This window comes from Cryptomeria japonica, chromosome 5 (genome assembly GCF_030272615.1).
Source record: "Cryptomeria japonica chromosome 5, Sugi_1.0, whole genome shotgun sequence".
NCBI classification, from domain to species: Eukaryota; Viridiplantae; Streptophyta; class Pinopsida; order Cupressales; family Cupressaceae; genus Cryptomeria; species Cryptomeria japonica.
In genome coordinates this window covers 80,089,815-80,113,695 of record NC_081409.1, presented here as the reverse complement: position 1 = coordinate 80,113,695, position 23,881 = coordinate 80,089,815, and positions in this window count along the sequence as shown.

Here is a 23,881-nt window from a genome sequence, read left to right as displayed (position 1 = left end):
ATAAGTATGTTTTTGTAATAAAATCCATTTGATTGGAGGACCTTTCGATACATGTGATGGTATTACCCGATTCTGATAGGAAAGATGTGTTTTATCATTTGACTAGTTTTTGGGTTTTGACAACTTCGTTCTAAGGAAATCTTGCTTTTGGAGTAGTTTTGATACTCTAATATTGAATTTCTATCTGATGGAGTCCAAGTGAGGAAAAATGGCTTCCTAAACTATTTTTAGAATTTTTCAAAAAAAGTTTTTGTTTTGCTCTCTATTTTCTCAGTTTCGGCTATGAGCTAAGCCAGAAACCCAATGCACTACCAAATATCTTCAATGCACTAGAGAATGATCTCAACATGCTAAGATGCCTTTCTAAAGCGCTAACTTGGAATGTTTTTTTTTTGTTTTGTTTTAAAAGCTATGCGCTAATATGTCCTACCAATGCGCTAACTTTTGACCTCAACGTGCTAATGTTTGAACTCAATGCGCTAAGTTGTTGCTCCAATGGGCTAGGCTATTTTCAGAAAGTGCTAAGCTTCGAACTATTGAATGTTGGGATTTCTTATGTGCTAAAATTTAGAACTGATGCACTATGTTAAAGCTTTCACATGCTAAATGATGGTTTCAAAGCGCTAAGATGTTTCTCTTATGTGCTAAAATGTCCTAGTTGTTTTGCCTTGGTGGTTTTTCTATGATTTTTAATTTTTTTCTCAATTGTGATTAATGGTTTTTTGAAGCATAACATGAAAACACAACATAAAAGAGATAACCATTTTGCTTAGTCTAAACAAAGACTGTATATTCTACAAGGATGTGTTCAAATCCCCAATGTTTTAACAAGTTTTGATACAGATAATATAATTCAGTGAGACTCTTTATTCAAGGGTCATCGACAATACCATAACCCACTAGTCTCGATACTCCGTCAGCTCAAACAGCCTTGTCACCCCCTAGGGGACACCCATTTTTTTGCCTTTTTCTAGAAATTAACCCAAAGTGAATTGCTTCACAATTGAGTAGCTATCTTGGGAGATATATGGTGAGTAATCTTGGGGGCAGATTCTTCCCCACCCTTGCATTATGATATTGCAAATATTTGGATACTAACTTGGCTCAAAGTTTCTATTGCTAAGGTTCGTAATCAGGCTTCCTGTTTGGCCGTCGGTGATAAACTCCCTTAGGAGGCTTCCCAACCTTTAGAACAAAGGCTTTACGTATTGTAAAGATACTGGGGGAAGGCTAATCACTGTGTGCAACCGTTGAAAAGGACTTTCATCACCTTCCACTTTTGATTATAGCGGGTTGGAACACTTGGCATCAAAGCCTTTCCCCACTTAGGTTGTTCCCCTCACACTAGCCAAAGAATGGATTTAAGAGTTGTTAACTCCTCGGGAGGGCAAGTCTACTAAAGGATTTTAAATGCTTTTAAAATGCTGAAAGCGTAAGAGTGGTTTGGTTGTTTTATCACCCACTTAAAGGGAGAGCATATACCTTCCACTTTCGAAGCAAAGCACACAAGTTTTCTTTTTATCCTTTTATCACAATGATTTGTTAAAGTCTATATGGAGATATTGCTCCACAAAAACATGGTGTTTATTTTATTTCCTCAAATCAATGATTATCTAATCTAGTGAAAAAAACCTTGTCAACAAAGCAAAGATTTCGACTTTGGTCAACAAAAGAAATCGACAAAGGGGAAGAATTTCCCTCTTTTACATTGAATAAAACTTGACAAGTGAGGTTCTTTTACCTTGCAAAATTTAAAATTGATCCTTTTAAACACCAAAGGATGGTGAGGTTATTTTTAAAGCTTTTTTATAAAATAATATTTTGTTGGTTCTTTTTAGATGCCCCAAATGAAAATTTTCTCCTAAGAAAGCAAGAAACATTCTTGTTGTTGTTCTTTTTAAGTGTCCAAAATGAAATGTGAGTTCAATTTTAGTTTGACAAGGAATAAAAGAAATTTTAATCTTAACTAACTTATAAAAGTTAGTAAAATTTAAACTACTTTAATCCTAGCTTAAATAAAATAGACCCCAAACCTGCAATCAAACTGTTAGTAACCTGCAAAAAATTAGTTAATTAGTTAGCAAAAAAGATGGTTTCGTGGACTTCCACAAGTCTAATTTGAGGTTTCTATTACAAATTATTTCCTGCTTTTTGTCTGTGATGCGCTATAGAATGCACTGGATGCGCTACAGAATGCCCTAAATGCGCTATAAAAAATACTCGATGCCCTGAACTATTTTCCAGATGTGCTGGACTGTTAAATTTCGGTGCTAAAAGCTAAAGGAAATATTAAAAATTCTATGCACTAAAGAAGGGTTCCTACATGCTAAGAGATGAGTCCAACATGCTAAATAATATATTGGATGCACTATGAAATGTTCCCTACGTGTGGATTCTCATTTCACACATACTTGCAAAGTTGATCATATTCAAAAACTGATTTGATTAATGGGGTTATGCCCCACGGTGGGCACTAGAAATGTATGCGGGAAAAGTGGTTCAATGAAACTGAAATTATGAAAATTATTCAAAGACTTGCCCACACCCATGGGACTTTTGGTGCAAGTAATGGAGCTATGAGGAATAGCTCAACTTCCCATAGGGTGTTCCATGGTTCTCTATCTCACAAGATCCCTCAAGTTAATGCCTTTGCTCTCAGATCACTGAGCAAAGTGACTTAGGGATGACAAATGCAAGAATGAGGGATGCTTTAGATAAAATTTAGTATGAATGCATCCTATCTATGCATGATTCTAACAAATGAACTAAACTAGATGATAAGATGACAAGATTAGTAAAAATACTATCCTAACATGATATACTAGTGATATGATTTAACCTAAGATGATAGAAATGCTTCTAAAATGATTATTTGATTTATTTCTATTGGAAAGAGAGGCTAGATGCTTGCTAAAATTGAGTATAAGTATGATGCTAAAGACTTGGATCATAAAAATGGAGGGATGAGGGCTCTATTTATAGGAGAAATAGGGAAATGGATGGTTAGGATTGAATGATCTTATCAAGGGTCAGGATTGAAAGTTATCAATCCATGTTTGCATTTCTCACCAATGAAATGGTGACAATTGTCAACACAAGACTGCTTGAGAGGAGATGTAAGAAGCATTAAATGCTTGAGAAGACCTCACTATTACCTTAGGAGGTAAGGGTTAAGGTTAGGTTAAGGTTATCCATTGGATAAAGATTTTACACAAAGGGTAAACTCTTGTGCAAAGGTTAAAGGAATAACCATGGTCAAAGAAATGAATGCTTGATGAGACTCCTAGGTTAGATGAGGGTTGAGTTAGGCAAAAAATCTCTAACCATGCCACAAAGGGTTAGTTAACCATTAATGGTTTGAGAGACTTTGGGGACAAACTTGTAAGATTCCTTCCAAGTTTGAGGGTATTCAATAAGTTAGCTTGTTGAAGGTATAAAGGCTTTAATGCCTTTGGAAGACTTTACTCCAAATTTGAGAAGTGACCTCCTCAAATTTACGGAAAGGGTATAATTGAAGGGTTTAGGTTAATTGATTAGGATTAGAGGGATTCTAGAAGAATTTGGGAAGAGGGTTAGGAGGCAAGTGGGAGATGTAGGAAAATTCAAGTGGGTGAGGGATAATAGGATTTAATTAAAATAAATTGCTTTATTTCAATTTGGTTGCAAGTGGGGGATTTAAATAAATTAGATTTATTTATTTGGGGTGACTTTATTTAATTAAATGTAAATTTAATTAAAAGTAGAGAGAAGGTATTTAATTAAATAAAATGATTTATTCAATTAAATGATATAAAAGGCTTAAGTGAATTTAAATAAATAAATTGAATAATTTATTTAATTAAATAGAGGAATGTGGATGATTTAATTTAATTAAATAGAGGAATGAGAATAAAATGAACATTAAATATTCATTTAGGAATATGGTCATTTTAATATGTCTACAATACCCAAAAGCAAGATGATCAGCAAGACTAACCGAGATAGGTCCAATCGAGATAGTCTCCAACTGGGATACAATGTTGACATCAATGACAACACTTAACCAAATCTAGCATATTCCCAACATAAACAAGTTCAAAAGTGGTTATAACAATTGGAAGGCTTTGAAGACATTCAAATAGATCCTTCCCACAACCAAGTAGGGGTTGGATGCAATATTTTTATGAAGAAGAGAGAAATTAATAAGAAAAGCATTGAGTTTTTGTATTTTCTGAACATGGCAGTTTGTTCTTGAGCATTTTTCTCTATCAAAAATCCTTCACTTGCCTTGGGAACTAATTGGATCTTGTGTGGGCATGAATCTAGTTTAATTTTCCTTTTGTCTCATCTATTTTCATTCAGTTTTTGAAAACAACATTTTTTGTAAAAACTACTGAAAACCTTACCTAGGGTTGGCAGTGAGCATATAAAATGTAAAAATTTATTTGTATCCATTGTGGAACCCCCAAAATGGGTGGAAAATTGTATTATATTATTTTCTTTCATGTAAATTATTTTTCAAGGCTCTCTACTAGTTTTGGCATGTGCTAAGGGTGACACAAAATCTAATTTTTGTGTCTCAGTCTGAAAATGACAATAAATTGGTGATGTGTGGATTGATATACATGCAAGGTTGGGCTCCCAGAAATTGGTTGAAGGATTGGAGAGGTGTGATGGGTTATTTATGAGCCTAATCAAGTGTTTTTGGCCCTTGATTGGCCAAAATAGTCACTATTTTATGACTGTCCCAAAACTAGGTATATTGTTGTCCTAATGAACTAGTAACTTGAGATGTTGTGAATATGATGCAAAGAAAGGGTTTGATGAGTTTAGGAAAATTGGGTAAGGTGTGTGGGAGTCATTGGTAACCCTTGGAAGTGTTAGGAACCCTTTGTGAGAGGATTTGACCCAAATTATTATGATTTTCCTAAACAAGTTGTGATTGTCCCAAACATACTTGACTACCATAAAAGACAATATTGCAGCAGTAGAGTACTTTGTGACTTCTTGGGTGGTTTAAGGGGTAAAGATTGATGGTTGCACATGTTGATAAGTTCGTGTAAGTGTTTCAAGGAGTACATGGGTTTGGGAGTGTCTATTACATGTTGTGAGTTGAGTCTTGGTGGAGATTGGAAGTCCTACAAGGGGAATGATCTTGAGTGAGTGGTCAAGGAAGGGTGTTGATGGTGAATGAGAGTTGGAAAGGATGGATTGAGGTTTGATCATTTTGTATTTCCCTAGTTGATTGTATGTCAAGGGTTGTAGGTGCATTGAAAGGCATGGATATGGTTGGGGTCTTATAGCTTGTGAGTACTCAATAGCCTTGTGAAGGGTTTTGTAGGTGAGTAAAGAGTTATCACTTAATTGGATAGGTGAGTTGGGAGAAAGAAATCCCTTAATTGGTTAAGTGTGTGGGTGCTCTGCATCAATGTATAACTCCATGAGTTAACACTTACTCAATCATAATTAGGCAACTTATAGCACATGCCAATTGACTTTTTCAATTTGGTGAGTCATTTGTACTATGTGTTATCTCACCCAAAACCTTACCTCTATTTTATGGTGGTTATGCTATTCTCTTGCTTTGAATATCACCACCTATCCTCATATTATGGAGAGTTGGGTATGCAACCTCTACTACTTATACTCATCATTTGTTAATACAAATTGTTCATTCTGACTTATAATCTCTTGTTTGATGTTCTTTCCACAATCTTGGTTTTCTACATGGTATCAAAGCGGTTTGATTTTTTTGTGAGCCAAGAGACGAATCCACGAAGGATGGTTGTGTATTGAGGAAAGAGGTGAGGGCTTCATTTATTCTTGGCTACAATGAGGGGCTTGGAGGATGGCTCACTGGCCTATGGTAGAGGGTCACCACTACACCTAGCATGCAAGTGACAACTTCAGTGCTCCTGACCCCCAGTCATCACCTATCACTGTCAAGCCTGCAAGGTGATGTCCACCTCCTGTCGCTAAAAGTGGCGCTCAGGAAAAAAATTCACCCACTGCCATTCATATTGGCACTGATGCCTCTACATCAAAGCATCTCTGTGCCAAATAGAGAGCCCTAGTGCTCTACCTGCAGCCTCATAGTTCATTTCTCCTAGCTTAGGCATGACCTACATGCACATACAAACCCATGTGCAAGAGCACAAGGTCCCTATTAATGTGGCTAGTACACATGCCTCGACCCTGACATAGTTGATTCATCCCCAATTGCCCCCACACTGACCCGACCCCATAGTAGGAGGAAAATCGGGTTGGTCAAAGGTTCAAAAATGGTGACGATTGTCAAATTAAATGAAAGGAAAAGGTGCACTATTCATGTGCCATTTGTATTGTTTTTTACAACCTAAGAATCTTGGGGGGAAATGTCATGGAAAGGGGGAAAATTTTTGAACTTTAGCCCTTAGTCATATGGTTTTTTAGCCCTTGGATCTTTCCAGTGCATGAGGGCTTAAAATTTCTTCTAATTTCTCTCCTATTCTAACTTCTTAAATATTTGATTTTTTGAACTTTGTAAATACAAATTTTATTGGTGTTAAAATTGAAAAATTGTATGCAATCTATGCACTAAAATAAAGTGCCAAACAAATGGGAATAAAAAATATTATTGTGATGTAGGAAATTAGGCAAAGGAAATCATAACACAAATTAGCCAAGCAAAAAGCTAAGTGCTATGAAAATATTCCTAACACATTCAATAAAAGTATGGAAACAAAACATTTAAAATAAATGCAAACCAACAACAAATATTTCTTCCATTCCCTTCCATTTTTCTTCTTTCTCCTTCAATTTTTTTGTAGATCTCACCTACAAAGCAAGTATGTTGCAAGCAAGATAAATTGAAATTGATAGCATAAGGATACTCGAAATGTGCCTTAAAAATGAATGAGAAATGAATCCAATTTATAGAGAAATTGGAAAGATTGATCAAAGATTGGAATAAAATCAATAAAATTTGCAATTGATTTCAATCAAGGGAAAAATCAAATTGAAAAAGAAATGCCATGATGTGCACTTTACCATGCAAGATGATAAGACCGTGTCAAGACAAGATTGCCAAATCCTTGAATTTGAAAATTATAGAAGTACTATCTTCCAAATAAAGCACAAAATATGATAGATTTTAGGAAGGATATTAGTTGGCAAAATGAAAATAGAAAGTTGAGGAAAGAGTTGGATATTCATGAATTAAAAATTAGGAAAATGAGAAGAAATTAAGAATTAGAAAGTTTAGAAAAATGGAAATTATAAAGAATATATAAATAAATATTCCTTATTCATTAATTTATAGTTAGCCAATTAAATAAAAATATTTAATTGTGACAAAGGGACCTAGGATAAAATAAATAAATTTGTTTAACCTAGAAGGAAAATGACAAAAGGATTAAATGATTAAATTAGAAAACCCTAGGAGATGAATTAGAAATGCAAGGATGAGAATTAGGTCTTGACAAAAGATAATTGATGTAGGGTTGATTTGATGATGATGAAAATTGGACAATTGATAAAGCACCGAAGTTGATTGACCAAGATCAATGACAAATTGATCAAAATTGACAAGGATTGCAATTGATAGGTGCCAATTGATGAGGACCAATGACTAATCGATCCAAATTGGCGAGAATTGATGATTGATTGAGATCGATGATGAATTGATGAAAGATTGATAAAAGGTCGACTTGATGAACATCGAATGACAAAAGATCAATGACAAAATCGGTCGCAAATTGACAAGAGATTGACAAATTGATGATTGAGTGTTCGAGAAGACATAATTGAGAATGTGAGAAATAGAATTGAAGTGGGAATAAATGCAGAAGAATGACAAGATGTTGACAAATGATGAAGATCAAGTGCATGACATAGAAGAAATGTTAATAGGATGTGAAAACTCTTAAATAAGGTCACACGAACATGTTAAAGTATGACACCACAAGCATTGACCATTTTTAGATGCCTACATTTTGCCCCTCTTTGAGACAATGCAATTATGAGCATGTAGGTCTCGTAGACAACTGAGAGGGGGGGGTGAATCAGTTGTCTAATAAATTCAAACCAAAAACTTATTAACCAAATTAATGCTTAATACTGGTAAATCAGTTAAGTATGTCGGTAAATAGTGTTAATAGAAAATTACTATATCGGTAAGAATTAATGCATGAAACATAAGCACAAAGTCATCCACAACACATGACACCAATATTTGTACGTGGAAACCCTGTAAGGGGAAAAACCATGGTGGGAAACCTTACCCACAATCAGATGATACTACTACAGATAGTAAGTGTACAAAAGGGGTCTGCACATGCAGAAAGGCCAATAGCCTAGAGCTCACTGCTCAATCACAAATGGGAGTCACACTGACTATAGTTGGATGATTAAATCCAATAAGAATGTACTACACAAAATAGCATCTTCATATGCTGGATTCAGTACCGGTGTAATGTTGATATGCTTCTACGTAAACCTAACTTCACCTTCAAATGATGTCTTCGTGTATGCCTCTACTTTATCTCGCATATACCCTTTCTTAAATCTTTTTTGCATTCCACACTTGATCTTACAAATAAGATCTTACATTTATACCATACCCTAAGACCAATTTTAGTAGGTTGGCTCTACAAGATATTACAATAAAAACATTTTACAAACAATACAATATCCGATGCAATAACTGATTGAACATGTCAGCTTAATGCATTTACAACAATAATAAATCATCTCCATAGTGTGCCATGCTGATCTGGAAAAGATAAACCTGCCGGTGTAACCCTAGATAACCTGGACCTATTTGTGGGTAAAGGAAAATATGCAAATAAGAATATACCAATGATTATTACTTCAAAATAAAGTATCCACATGATGTCTTCGACATTACCAAGTGTCTTCCATGTTATTGCAGGTACCGGTGAACATTATATCCTGTCGGTTAACCATATACTAGTAACTGTTGCACAGTTTACTATTTGTCAGTGAATGTTGCTAGATCTCCAAAGTAGGTGTATTTAGTAGGTGTTGACATCAATGAAAAAACCATACCAAAATACCAACAATCTCCCCCTTTGGCATTGATGGCAACACAAGATGGAAAAACCATCAAAGTGCCAAAACAGAAATGCCAAGTGTAAAACCAACAATCTCCCTGAAGTGACAATCTCTCCCCCTGGGAACAACATGAGTTATTGTATGTTATCCTGTACCAATTTTCACCATAGATATCTCTCCTCAACTGATAATGTGCTTTTCCATATATCTCTCCCCCTTTGACATCAAATGCCAAAGCTACAAAATTTGAAGTCCATACAAAAATACCAACTACTCCCCCTGAGAAGTAGCTTCCTCATCAAATACCGGAATAAAAGATTTGTCCATTTAATTTTGCCAGTTGATGACAATCATCAACTATCTAAGTCTCTACTAGTGGAGGGATGACTCCGAGCTGATCTTTGAGATACTCAAAAGTTTCCTTAGGCAAAGGTTTTGTGAAAATATCTGCAAGCTGTTCTTTAGTATTCACATAAACTAGTTTTATCTCCTTTTCTTCAACTTTTTCCCTTAGAAAATTTAGTTTGATAGAAACATGTTTTGTTTTAGAATGTAATACTAGATTCTTAGATATATCAATTGCTACAGTGTTATCACAATATATAGTAATAGGTTCCTTGCATTTTACCTTTATGTCTTTCAACATCTACTTAAGCCAAAGTACCTATGTACAGTTTGTTGCTACTGCAACATATTCTGATTCTGCTGTTGATAAAGATGTACAAATCTATTTCTTACTTAACCAAGAAACTAATCTCTTTCCAAGAAAGAATGCTCCTCCAGTGGTGCTTTTTCTATCATCCACATCTCCTGCCCAATTTGCATCTATGTATGCATATAGATCAAAATCTTCATCTTTAGGATACCATAATCCAAGATTTGTTGTGCCTTGTAAGTACCGAAAAATCCTTTTTACTATTGATTCATGATTTTCCCTAGGATTACTCTGAAATCTAGAAACTATACATACTGCATTCATAATATCAGGTCTGGTTTGAGTCAAATATAGTAAACCTCCTATCATAGATTTGTATCTAGTTGGATTAACAGGTGTAGATTCATCCCTTTGAGATAATTTGTCATTTGTAGTCATAGGTGTGCTTACCGGTTTAGAGTTCTCCATCCCAAATTTCTTAAGTAGTTCTTTCAAGTACTTAGATTGACTCAAAAATATGCCTTTATCAGTCTGTAAAATCTGCAATCCTAAAAAGAATTTTATTTCTCCGATCATAGACATTTCAAATTCATGCTGCATTTCAAGAGAAAATTCTTTGCATAATTCATCTTCTCCTCCAAAGATTATATCTCAAAAAATACTTCAATAATTAAGATGTCATCATTAGTTACTTTGTAATATAAATTGCTATCTGCATTTCCTTTAGTAAAACCAATCTTTAAAAGATAGTTATCCAATCTTGCATACAAGCTCTTGGAGCTTGTTTTAATCCATACAAAGCTTTTCTTAATCTACAAACCATATCATTGTCATCTGTCAAGGAAAATTCATCAAGTTGTTCAATATAGACTTCCTCTTCAAGACCTCCATTCAAAAATGCACATTTGATATCCATTTGATAAACTTTGTAATCCTTGTGGGCTGCAAAGGCCAAGAATAATCTAACTACCTCAATTTTGGCTACTGGTGCAAAGGTTTCATTGTAGTCAACTCCTTCTTTCTGAGAATATCCCTTACACACTAGTCTTGCTTTATTTCTGACAACCTTACCATCTTCATTGAGTTTGTTTCTAAATACCCATTTGGTTCCAATTACATTTTTATTTTTAGGCCGAGGAACTAATGTCCAAGTATTATTTTTCTCAATTTGTCCTAATTCTTCTTCCATAGCTTTAATCCAAAATTTATCTTCACATGCCTCATTGATAGATAATGGTTCAATTTGAGAAATAAGACATACCTCTTCATTTGCCAATCTTCCTCTTGTCATGACTCCTTTAAATTTGCTTCCAATTATCTGATCTTTAGAATGATTCAGTCTTACATACCGAGGTGTCTTAGTCTGTTGTTGTTCTTCAATTACTGTGGAATCTTCTAATGATACCAGAGTAACTGGATCATCATTCTGTACCAGTGGATTTATTGTAGGTTCATTTGTCATAATTTCTATTCCCGGTTCAGAGTCTGTATACCTTGAAGTTCCTCTGAATTGTTAATCAATCTTTACATTTGTACTCTCAACAATTTTATGTAATCTTTTATTAAAACATCTATATGCTTTACTCTTAGATAAATAACCAAGAAATATTCCTTCATCACTTCTAGGATCAAACTTGCCAATATACTCATCTCTTCTAATATAACATTTACTTCCAAAAATTCTGAAATACTTAAGAGTAGGAGTATTACCAAACCATAGTTCATGAGGGGTCTTACCAGTTTCACCTTTGATGTGAACTTTGTTGAATGTATAGACAGCAATGCTTATTGCCTCTCTCGAGTACACATGTGGTAGATTTGCTTCTGATAACATACTTCTTGCTGCATCCAAAACAGTTCTATTTTTCCTTTCAACAACTCCATTCTGTTGTGGTGTCTGAGGTGCTGATAACTGTCTTTTGATTCCATTTACTTCACAGAATGTATTAAAATCTTTAGATGTGAATTCTCTTCCTTGATCTGATCTTAAACATTTAATTTTCTTACTGGTTTCATTTTCAACCATTGCTTTGAATAGTTTGAACTTCCCAAGTGCTTCTGATTTTTCTCTAAGAAAGGTAACCCAACACATTCTAGAATAATCATCAATAATTAGCATGAAATATCTATCACCTTGTAAACTTTTAGTTCTAGCTGGACCACATAAATCAGTGTGAATTAAATCAAGGGCATTATTGGATTTTTCTGGAATACTTTTGAAACTAGCTCTAACTTGTTTTCCAAATTAACATTCCTTGCAAATTGTATTCTGAGGTTTCACAATTTTAGGTAGATCTCTAACTGCCTTAGAAGTACTGATTTTTACCATGCAATCAAAATTTACATGACATAGTCTTTTATGCCATAGCCAACTTTCATCTATATGTGCAATTAAGCATGCCTTTTCACTATTATTCAAATGAAAGATATTACCTCTAGTCTGATTACCGGTTGCAATTTCCAAACCAGTTCTATTCATGATTTTGCATTTTCCATTTTTAAATTGTAACTGAAAACCTTTCTCAACTAATTGACCAACACTTAAAAGATTATGTTTTAATCCTTCATCATAGTAGACATTTTCAGTGTTATGTTTACCATCAAGAGATATTGAACCCTTACCTTTGATTGAACATGCTTTATCATCTCTGAATCTTACTAAACCTCCATTGTATTCTTGAAAGTTCAAGAATTTACCTTTGTCTCCAGTCATGTGATGTGAGAATCCTAAGTCAATAATCCATTCATCCTTTGATTCAACTTTAGCTGCTAGGGCTTGTTCTACCGGTTGAGCAATAGGTGTCGGTTGATCTTCTGTTATAGCAACAAAGACCCAGCCATTGTTTGTTGGATCCTCATCAGAATCATTAGTCACACCTTCATCAGCAATGTAACAAGATTTATCTTTGTTTTTCTTAAATCTGTATCTCTAATATTCAGGATTAGGTTTGTATTTTCTTCTATCTTCTTCTCTTAGTCTAGCATGTCTATCAAGGCATCTTGAAGCCATATGACCAATCTTATTGTAGTTAAAACATTTAAAGGGTGCTTTACCTTCATACTTACTTCCAATTGGGCCTTTTGGCATTTTTCTTGCAAATAGTGCTTCAAGTTCTTCAAGCTCTTCATTCTCCTTCTTCGTTTCTTCAAGTTCTCTTGCATAAAAGGCTCTCTAGTCTGATTTGTCAAAAGATGGAGTAGATGATGTTGATGCTTTGAAGGCCAAATTAGTTTTTATAGTAGTAACAAGACCAAATTCCTCAATTTCAAAAGCTGAAAGTTTTCCAATCAATGTATCCCTAGTTACTGATGTATTAGGCATTGTTCTCAACTCATTTATAGCAGTGACCTTCATTTTATATGCTGGTGGCAAACCTCTTAAGATTTTTGAAACAATCTCATCTTCACTCAAGGTTCCTCCACAACATTTGATACCCAAAACAATTTCATTTACCCTTTCCATAAAAGCAGAAATCCTTTCATCTTCTTCCATTTTCAGATGTTCATACCCGACTTGGAAGCTTTCAAGTTTTGCAATTTTGACTATGGAATCCCCTTCATTCAGTGTTTCCAAATGATCCCAAATAGCTTTTGCAGTGGACCTATCTGACAATCCCATGATTTGTTGATCTGATAATGCGCTCAAGAATGCTTCTCTTGCTTTGCAATCATTTTCTTCATCTTTTGCTAAAGTAGTGGGAGCAGTCTGACCAGCTACAACAATAGTATAACCATTCCTAGTAACTTCCCAGATGTCTTTACCAATGCAATTCAGATGTGTCTTCATTATGATTTTTCATATCCCATAGTTGGTTCCATCAAGTTTACGACTATCCTTTCTAAAATAATTAGTAGACATTGGATCTCCTCAAGTTGTTAAAATTATGCAAGAAGAGGACTAGGCTCTAATACCAATTGTAGGTCCCAGAGACAACTGAGAGGGGGGGGGGGTGAATCAGTTGTCTAATAAATTCAAACCAAAAACTTATTAACCAACTTAATGCTTAATACCGGTAAATCAGTTAAGTATGCTGGTAAACAGTGTTAACAGAAAATTACTATACCGGTAAGAATTAATGCATGAAACATAAGCACAAAGTCATCCACAACACATGACACCAATATTTGTATGTGGAAACCCTGTAAGGGGAAAAACCATACTGGGAAACCTTACCCACAATCAGATGATACTACTACAGATAGTAAGTGTACAAAAGGGGTCTGCACATGCAGAAAGGCCAACAACCTAGAACTCACTGCTCAATCACAAATGGGAGTCACACTGACTACAGTTGGATGATTAAATCCAATAAGAATGTACTGCATAAAATAGCATCTTCATATGCTGGATTCAGTACCGGTGTAATGCTGATATGCTTCTACAAAAACCTAACTTCACCTTCAAATAATGTCTTCGTGTATGCCTCTACTTTATCTCACATATACCCTTTCTTAAATCTTTTTCACATTCCACACTTTATCTTACAAATAAGATCTTACATTTATACCATACCCTAAGACCAATTTTAGTAGGTCGGCTCTACAAGATATTACAATAAAAGCATTTTACAAACAATACAATATCCGATGCAATAAGTGATTTAACATGTCGGCTTAATGCATTTACAACAATAATAAATCATCTCCATAGCGTGCCATGCTGATCTGGAAAAGATAAACCTGTCGGTGTAACCCTAGATAACCTAGACCTATTTGCGGGTAAAGGAAAATATGCAAATAAGAATATACCAATGATTATTACTTCAAAATAAAGTGTCCACATGATGTCTTCGACATTACCAAGTGTCTTCCATGTTATTGCAGGTACCGGTGAACGTTATATCCTGTCGGTTAACCATATACTGGTAACTGTTGCACAGTTTACTGTTTGCCGGTGAATGTTGCTAGATCTCCAAAGTAGGTGTATTTAGTAGGTGTTGACATCAATGACAAAACCATACCAAAATACCAATAGAGCATTGTTTCAAAGAACAATCAAGAAATATGCCCCAAACAATGAAAACATATATGGATGCCCCCTCGAAGAGTTGGCCAGAAAAATCTAGAAAAGAGGCCAATTTATCAAAAATAGTACTAGGACTAGACCAAGATGAGTACAATGATTGATAGAAGAAATATTAGTTAGAGGAAATTAAATGGAGAAGAGTTAGTGGTGAAGAAAAATCTTGCTTTCACAAATGCACAAAGAGTAGGTGATAACCTGTATTTAATATTGCAAAATGGATGCAACACATTATGACATTGAAGGCCACAATGATAATGCAATCCCTTTGCATAAAATAGAGACATTGCAGACAAGGAATGAGTCAAAAACTGCCTAAGACAATACGTATGTCAAAGGTTGAGGTATGTGCGGTATTCACAAAGTGAACATACATATCACAGACACACAAGACATATGTGCCCCAGAAATTTATGAAACTCTCCGCAAACAGAAAACAAAACAAAAGTGATCATGAGCCTGTTACTACTTATCAAGTTGCCATTAGTTTTATCCAAAGTCATTCTATATACTCTAGTCAATTACTACTACTGAATCATTCAGTCGGTAAGCACAGTGCAGTCGGTTATAGATGAAACTAGTCTCAGAGCCTAGTATACACCGAGCTGTCTACCGAGTAACACTCTATGTCTACTGTGCAACAAGAATGATATAGCGAGTGAACACACACTGAGTGAAACATGTTACCAGATTCATTGAACTTGGACATATATGGGAAACGTGTTACAAAGATTGAGGAACAAGTAACTGTTATCACATTGGAAATTGCACTTAAAGATTGTGTATGATTTTGAGGTCATCTAACCAATGAAATATTTTTGTATGGTTATTCATTCGAGAAATCATGTTTGTAAGATCGAAGCATGAACCAGATCACCGGCATAAGAGATCTATTTATACAACATGAGTTAAGGATTAAATATATGTGTGCATGTGTGTATGAAGCAAGGCTTGTACAAAAAAGGAAAATCATGAGAAATCACAAAGTGTTATGACTGTTACATTTGACAGAGAAACATAGAGGTCACGAAGAGAGATTTCAGAGAATAGTCAAGGAACAGAGTAAATAGAAGGGTTTATCGAGTTAATCTATGGATTACCGAGGTATGCTATAAGAAAGGTAATCTCATTTTGAGCACATAGAATCTGCTATAACATTTCAGATGTGAAGTTGCAGATATTTGTAAAGATTTTATTGTAATATTTTGAAGTTGTAAGATAAACCTTTAACAGGGTAAAAAACTCTAACAAAGTCTATAAATTGTAAGGCCTCTAACCAGGTGCAACATTTAGAATAAGTGTTGTAAAATCCTTTAGCAAGGTAGATCTAACAGATCTTGATACTCCTAATAGGGTAACCTATCATACATAGCTAAACATGTACCTCTAACCAAGAAACCTTTATTATTGCAGTAGTGAAGTTGTGGGTGCCATCCCCACCACAGTTTTTCTCTCTAACCAAGAGTTTCTGTGTAACCAAAATATATGTGTTATGGAGTGAATCATGTATGATTGTTATTTATTTGTTTTAGCATTATATTATGTTACTGCAATATTCAGTTTATGCTTAACAGTAAAGTTATTGTTGAGTTAAGGGTTTTGAAGTACTGATTTACCCCTCCCCTCTCAGTACATTAGCTTTCCATATTGGGCCTAACAATTGGTATCAGAGCTTGAATCTTGGAAAAGGGTTTAACTACCTAAAGAGAAAGATCTTATCAATGGAAGACTATAAACAATCTCAGAGGATTGTGTATCTGTAAGAAGAGTTGGATCATGTTAATCAAGTGATTGCAGACATGCAAAGACAAATGCAAAATCTCTAAAAGTTAGAAGAAGATTGTTTGATGATTTGTAGGACTCTCAAGAGTTGGTGGAACAAGTTGAGACATCATCTGAGAATAGTATATCTGAAGAGACTGAAGAAATGATTGGAGTATTGAAAGAAAAGAACAAAGCACTGGCTGATCAATTAAAAGCAATGAAAAGAGAACATGAACATTTTAGCACACAGATGACTGAAAATCTTGATGCATTGAGGACAACTGAGGATAAAGTAAGAGATCTAGAAAGAGAGAAACAACAACTTGAAGCATTAGTATCTGAAAAAAATGATGAAAACATAAGGTTGACTGGGATTCAACAAAATCTGTCAAATCAACTAGGTTATGCACATCATGAAGCAAATCTGAAAGATGATGAAAATCAAGCATTAAAACTTGAAGTATCAAGGTTGATCAATGAACTTGAGATAGAGAAGAAATCCAAGGAAACACTGAAGAAGAGTTATGAAGCATCAAAGATGTTGGATGAGCAACTGAATACAAGAAGACCCAACAAAGATGTAGGACTCAATTACAAAGGAAAAGACTCTACCAAGAAGGGAATCCACACTACCGAGAGAGGAGAATCATCAAAGCAAGCTGGAAACAAGAAGCACATCAAAATAAAGAAGCCCATTTGCAACTACTGCGGAAATCAAGGTCATACTACTAACATGTGCCAAATCAGAAAAGGTAAGCAACCGAATGTCACTAAGTCTAATGGTTATTGTTACAATTGCAATAAATATGGTCACACATTTAACCAATGTAGGACAAAGTCTACTAGAAATTGTAAGAAGGCAAAATTCAAAGGGTTCTGTAAAAATTGTAATAGATATGGACATAGTACCGAGAAGTGTTGGTTTAAGCAAAAGAACTATATATGGTCTGCACACCGAGCAAATACTGGAAGCTACTGAACTCACAAGGATCTTAACCGTCAATATGCTACAGTTCCATGGGATTACAATACAAGGATATGTTGTGAATGTTGTGGAAGATATGGACAGATAAGTGCCAACTGTTTTATAATGTTTGGAATGAATAACCAAAGATCATGAAAAAATCCTGGTATGGCTTGTTTTCATTGTCACAAAGTTGGACACTTAGCTGGAGATTGTAGAGATCAACCTAGAGGAGACATTGAAGAAATAAAAGACAAATTACAGATGATTTGGAAAAAAAAGGAAATTGTGTCAAATGAAGAAAGAACCTTACCTACCGAGTTAGGTGCACCTATTCCAAATTAATCGGTAAAGGTATGAAGGGACTGCATTCTCTCAAGGTTCAATCTTAACAGTTCCTATTTTAATATGTACTAAATTCAAAATCTGCATAGCTAAGATGTATTAGTAAGTTTGAAATTCTATCAAAGGCTTTTGGAGCACTATACGGGAAGCCTATCAAGTCGGTGAATATAGGAAGCATGTCAAGTCAGTAAATGAAAGAAATCTGACTACTCGGTTAAAATGCAAAAAGGAAAGAAGATTTAGTGGAACTGAGCGCATTTAATGTTTTTGACCTAACCTGGATGAAACTTGATAAGGTATAATGTGTACTTAAAGCATTTAAGCGGTCATTTTACACTTACCAAGTTTTCAAGAGAACAGAGCAAAGCGATTCTAAGGCGATCAAAACTCCTCCGAAGCAAAATTCAAGGTATTTACATCAATCTCAAAGCATTGTTAAGCTGGTTTACTGATCATATCAAGTTATCATCATTTGCTAAGAGTGAAGTGTCTGTCATTTGAAAAATCTTCAAACCCTAAGGATCTTTTGTTAATTTTTATCTGAAATCTGCAATGGCACCTAAGATCCAAGAGCCCATTGTTGTTAAGAATGTTGAAAAGCCCTCACTGAAATATTCTCTAACTCCCAAAATAGCATCAAAACCAGATGATAAAATTGCATTCTAACTCATCCCGGATAGAGTTTTACTAGGTGAGGATGTCGTATTCTTCACCAAATGTCGAGTTGAAGAACTAGGTCATGTTGAAATCAAAGACACCTATGATGAACTGTGTATCGATGGAAAATTGGATAGCAAGTATGAGCACATTAAGATCAAGAGATTGACTAAAGCCCTAACCTATCCCCGTGTTTCCAAACCCCAGTGGGTCAAGTTTTTTTTGAGTAGAGTTCATGATGATTTCATGTGGTTAGAGGAGCAACCATTCAAAATCACCAAGGAAATCATTCATCTGATCACCGGTTACCCTATTTTTGATCATGCCCGAGCTTAGAAAATGATATCAGAAAAGGAATTGATCACCTTAACCGGAGTAGAATCCAATTGTAGAGGATTGAAATTGAACACTGTGACAGATACAAAGCTAAAATTTGCTATTAGAGTAATAGGTTATTGTTTCTTTCAATCAGCAAGGGAAAATAGTGTACCCTATGCAACAGTCGACTTAGCATAAAAAATTGTGAAAAAGGGAATGAAAATTGATCTTTGTGAAGTATTGCTGAAAAACCTGTTTGAGAATCTGAACACCATAAAGAAGCCAAAGAAGAACAACTCAGCCAATACATTGAAGTTTGGATCATTGTTAGTATGCATGTTTTTCTATTTTGAAAAATTCTTTCCATCAGTCGGTAAAGTAGTTTGGGAGCTACATAGACCAATCACCCATCAAATCAACGACTTCATCAAGAAGCTAGGTGATAAATTTAATGATATTATGGATGATTACTTTAGCAAGTTTCAGGAAAGGATGCATAACAGGTACCAAATTCCACCCAAGTTAGTGGAGAAATACAAGGATGAGATATGTTTTGAAGTAGACACCGACTACTGTTATGTGAATGTTGTGGAACCAAGAACTCAATCTTTTCCACCTATGGGTTATGAGATTGATTTTGACATCACACAACAACAGATAGATGCATTTCTTACATTACCAAGGTATGCTACCGAGCTGAGGTATGGAACATATGAAGAAGTGAAAGAGAAAGTAAAGATGAGCATTGTAGTACCAAAAGCTACAAGAAAGGCAACAAAGATGATTAAGACATTAACGAAGAAATTTGGAGAATGTTCTTCCTCCACACTTGTCAAGGGCACTATAGTAATCACCAAGGAGGAATCTGAAGCCCAAGAGGCAGCTATAACACTGAGCACCGAATTGCCTAAAGGGAAAGTTCTGAAGAGGAAGAAACAAGACACATCAATGGCATCACTGACTCCCTCAGTGAAGTGCCGAAACACTAGATCATTTGCAGTGTCACCGAGTAAGAAACCAAAGAATGTTATTGTTCCAAAGGTAACAAAAACTTATAAGAAATCTACTTGGTGACTCATTTTGACTAAAGAGTCCAGTGACACAGAATCTGAAGATGCTAACAAATTTCAGATTGTTAAGAGTACAAAAGACAATGTACATAGTGTTGAAATTTTTTGTGCAAATCTAAAGCAATATGGTGGATTTGGATCATTCAGATTTGTCAAGTATGAATCCAGATCTGATAATGAAAAGAGACAAATTGAAGAAGCTGTCATCTGCACACTTCAAAAATTTTGATTGGTCCCATTGGAAGTATCTAACTCTCTTCCAAAATAATTATATTCGCATATTGATAACAGGTGGAAATATGCCATAGACTCAGAAAAACAAATTAGAGAAAGAAGTCTAGTACATCTCTTTCTAGACATGTCGGTAGTTGAAATAAATGAACATCTAAAAAACTACCATTCTAACTTCCTAGTCAAGCAGAGAGCCCTAAAATTGATGAATGGCCTCTATATTGATGTAGAGAAGGAAACAAAAGAATAGTGGCAACAAATCCTTCGAACCTCGAGTGTCGGTGAACAAGCTAAAGTTGAAGTAGTTGATGTCACCGAGCAAGATCTTGATGTCACTGAGCAAGACCCAACTGACACTATACAACTTGATGAAGACATCATGGATACCGAGGCACCTGAATAGGAAATGATAGAAGGAAATGCTTATGCCCAACTGGTATCTAGTGAGTTAGTTTTGGAGCAAGTTCAGCCCTATCCTTCGGTCAATCAGCGTACTTCAACCGAGGCCCCTCAAGATATGGAGCAAGGCACAGAAGGTCACAAGTTAACAATAGGAGATGCTACCTCTCAAGAACATACCTCTCAAGCTCCAAATAGGATTGAAAATGTTGCAATCGAGACACCAAGCTCAGAGGCACCAAAGAACACTATAGAGGCTAAAACCGACCAAAGTGTTGCCTCTATCGAGCAACCCACCGAAGGTCAAAAAGCCTCACAAGCTATTATCTTAGTTCAACCAGTGAAAGGTAAAGAAAAGAAGATGAAAAAGCATAATTTCAAGTTAGATTTATCGAAACCTTTAGTGTTGCCAAATGTAGATATATCCAAATTAAAAGGGAAAGCACTCATTGAACTTGGTGAACTATGCAAAGCCAAAGCCGAACAGGAAAAACAAATGACTATTCAGAAGAAAAATAAAGAACTTCAGAAGGTGAAGACACTATTAATAGATATGCTACCCACAACTATAGTGTCAACAGATGCCGCCATCCATATTCAACTGGATGAACTCCTCAATCAGATAGAGACATCTAAAGTAGATGCATCTGAATATTTGAGCAAGTTAAAGGACAAAAAGCTCACTGCTAAAAAGATTGAAGAGGTACAGAAAGCTATAGCTATTGGCAAAGTAAAACTTTTCAAATTTACTGCTGAGTTGACCCCTCAACTCAAGCACATTCTTTATTTATTTCAAAAACTCTATACATTCTCTTTATTCATTAAGGACATTAAAAATAAAACTGAAGCAATTGAGAAAGAGATTACTAATCTCTCAAATAAGTTGAACACAGAGCCAAATTCTGTTCAAATTTTTTATACAAAGTTACAAAAGCTCATGGCTCAACAATTGGAACTCAGGAATGAAGAACACAAAATAAGGATGGACATTATGACTCTATAAACCTTATTCATCCCACCCTTGTCTTCCGTCCAAGAACAGATCAACCAAGCCACCTATTTATCTACTACACAAGAGGGAAGCACATTAGATGGTTTAATTTCATTATTAGCTGACTTTCAAGCACAAAATTCTTTAATGGACAGTGTCAAGGATGCCCTCTCTGTCGCTCTCACCGATGCACAGACAAAGTATAAATCCATTTTTGACCAGTTGCCACCACCAAATGGTAACTAAGTTTTAATGTTTGTCAAAAAGGGGGAGTGATATATCATATCAAAGTATATAGGGGAATGTAGTATACAAGGGGAGAATATACCGAGCAGAAACAGAGTATTCAAATGCAGTTTGCCAGGGAACAGAGAACTGAGTAGTGAACCAAGTAGTTATCACAGAACATTGATCACCGAGCATGCAAAATCAGGGTTTTGTATAGTATATTGATAAGGGGAGTATATCTGAAACATATCATTTCATTGACAAATGTATATACTGTCAGTTTAGTCAAATTTTGCAAGTATATAGATTTTTGAGGTATAACTTTGAAAGTAGTTTTGTCAAACATCTCAACTAATGTCAAAAGGGGAGATTGTTACTACTTATCAAGCTGCCATTAGTTTTATCCAAAGTCATTCTATATACTTTATTCAGTTACTACTACCGAATCATTCAGTCGGTAAGCACAGTGCAGTCGGTTATAGATGAAACTAGTCTCAGAGCCTAGTATACACCGAGCTATCTACCAAGTAACACTATATGTCTACTGAGCAGCAAGAATGGTATACTGAGTGAAGACACACTGAGTGAAACATGTTACCAGATTCATTGAACTTGGACATATATGGGAAACATGTTACAAAATTGAGGAACAAGTAACCGTTATCACATTGGAAATTGCACTTAAAAATTGTGTATGATTTTGAGGTCATCTAACCAATGAAATATTTTTGAATGGTTATTCATTCGAGAAATCATGTTTGTAAGATCGAAGCATGAACCAGATCACCGACATAAGAGATCTATTTATACAACATGAGTTAAGTATTAAATATATGTGTGCATGTGTGTATGAAGCAAGGCTTGTACGAAAAAGGAAAATCATGAGAAAGCACTGAGTGTTATGACTATTATAGTTGACAGAGAAACACACAGGTCACCGAGGGAGATTTCAGAGAACAGTCAAGGAACAGAGTAAACAGAAGGGTTTACCAAGTTAATCTATGGATTACTGAGGTATGCTATAAGCAAGGTAATCTCATTTTGAGCACATAGAATCCGCTATAACATTTTAGATGTGAAGTTGCAGATATTTGTAAAGATTTTATTGTAATATTTTGAAGTTGTAAGAGAAACCTTTAACAGGGTAAAAGACTCTAACAAAGTCTATAAATTGTAAAGCCTCTAACTAGGTGCAACATTTAGAATAAGTGTTGTAAAATCCTTTAGCAAGGTAGATCTAACAGATCTTGATACTCCTAACAGGGTAAGCTATTAGAAGTAGTTAAACATGTAGCTCTAACCGAGCAACATTTATTATTGCAGTAGTGAAGTTGTGGGTGCCATCCCCATCACATTTTTTCTCTCTAACCAAGAGTTTCTGTGTAACCAAAATATATGTGTTATGAAGTTAATCATGTATGATTGTTATTTATTTGTTTTAGCATTATATTATGTTACTGCAATATTCAGTTTATGCTTAACAATAAAGTTATTTTTGAGTTAAGGGTTTTGAAGTACTGATTCACCCCTCCCCTCTCAGTACATTAGCTTTCCATATTGGGCCTAACATAGCCATCTCGACCACTCTAACTCACTTTGTGACATCATTGAGTGACATAGGAACATGATCAAAGATAAATCAATGAAAGATAAGACTTACAAATCCAAGCAAGTCAAATAAACATTCTAATCTTCATTGTCAAAAGGTGATAATATTGTAGTGAAAGGACAATCTCGTTGTCTGGTTTCGAGAAATGTAGTACCCTGCCTAAGAAAGGACACGGTCTAGTTTCAAGTATACCATACCCTGCATAAGACACATGATAATGTTGACAAAGGATCGATAATTTTGACATTATTGTGTGAATGAACGTTTGAATGTTTTATGTGTTTTTGTCCGACGTCCATTCAAATGTCTATCTATGCACAAAAGAGCCAATTTATTGATAGAATGAAAATTATTGTTTTTGGATTTTGAAGTTTTCAAATTTTTAGGGTTTTTGAATGTATTAATTTTTTTTTTGTGCTTGTTTTTTCAAGACATTTTACGGTGTTTTTGGATGATTTCAAGATGTTTTTATAAATGTTTTTGTATTATTTCAAGATTTTTTTCAATTTTTTTTTAATTATTTCAGGATGTTTTTAAAATGTTTTTGGATTATTTCAAGACATTTTTTTGATGTTTTTGGATTATTTGGGGTTT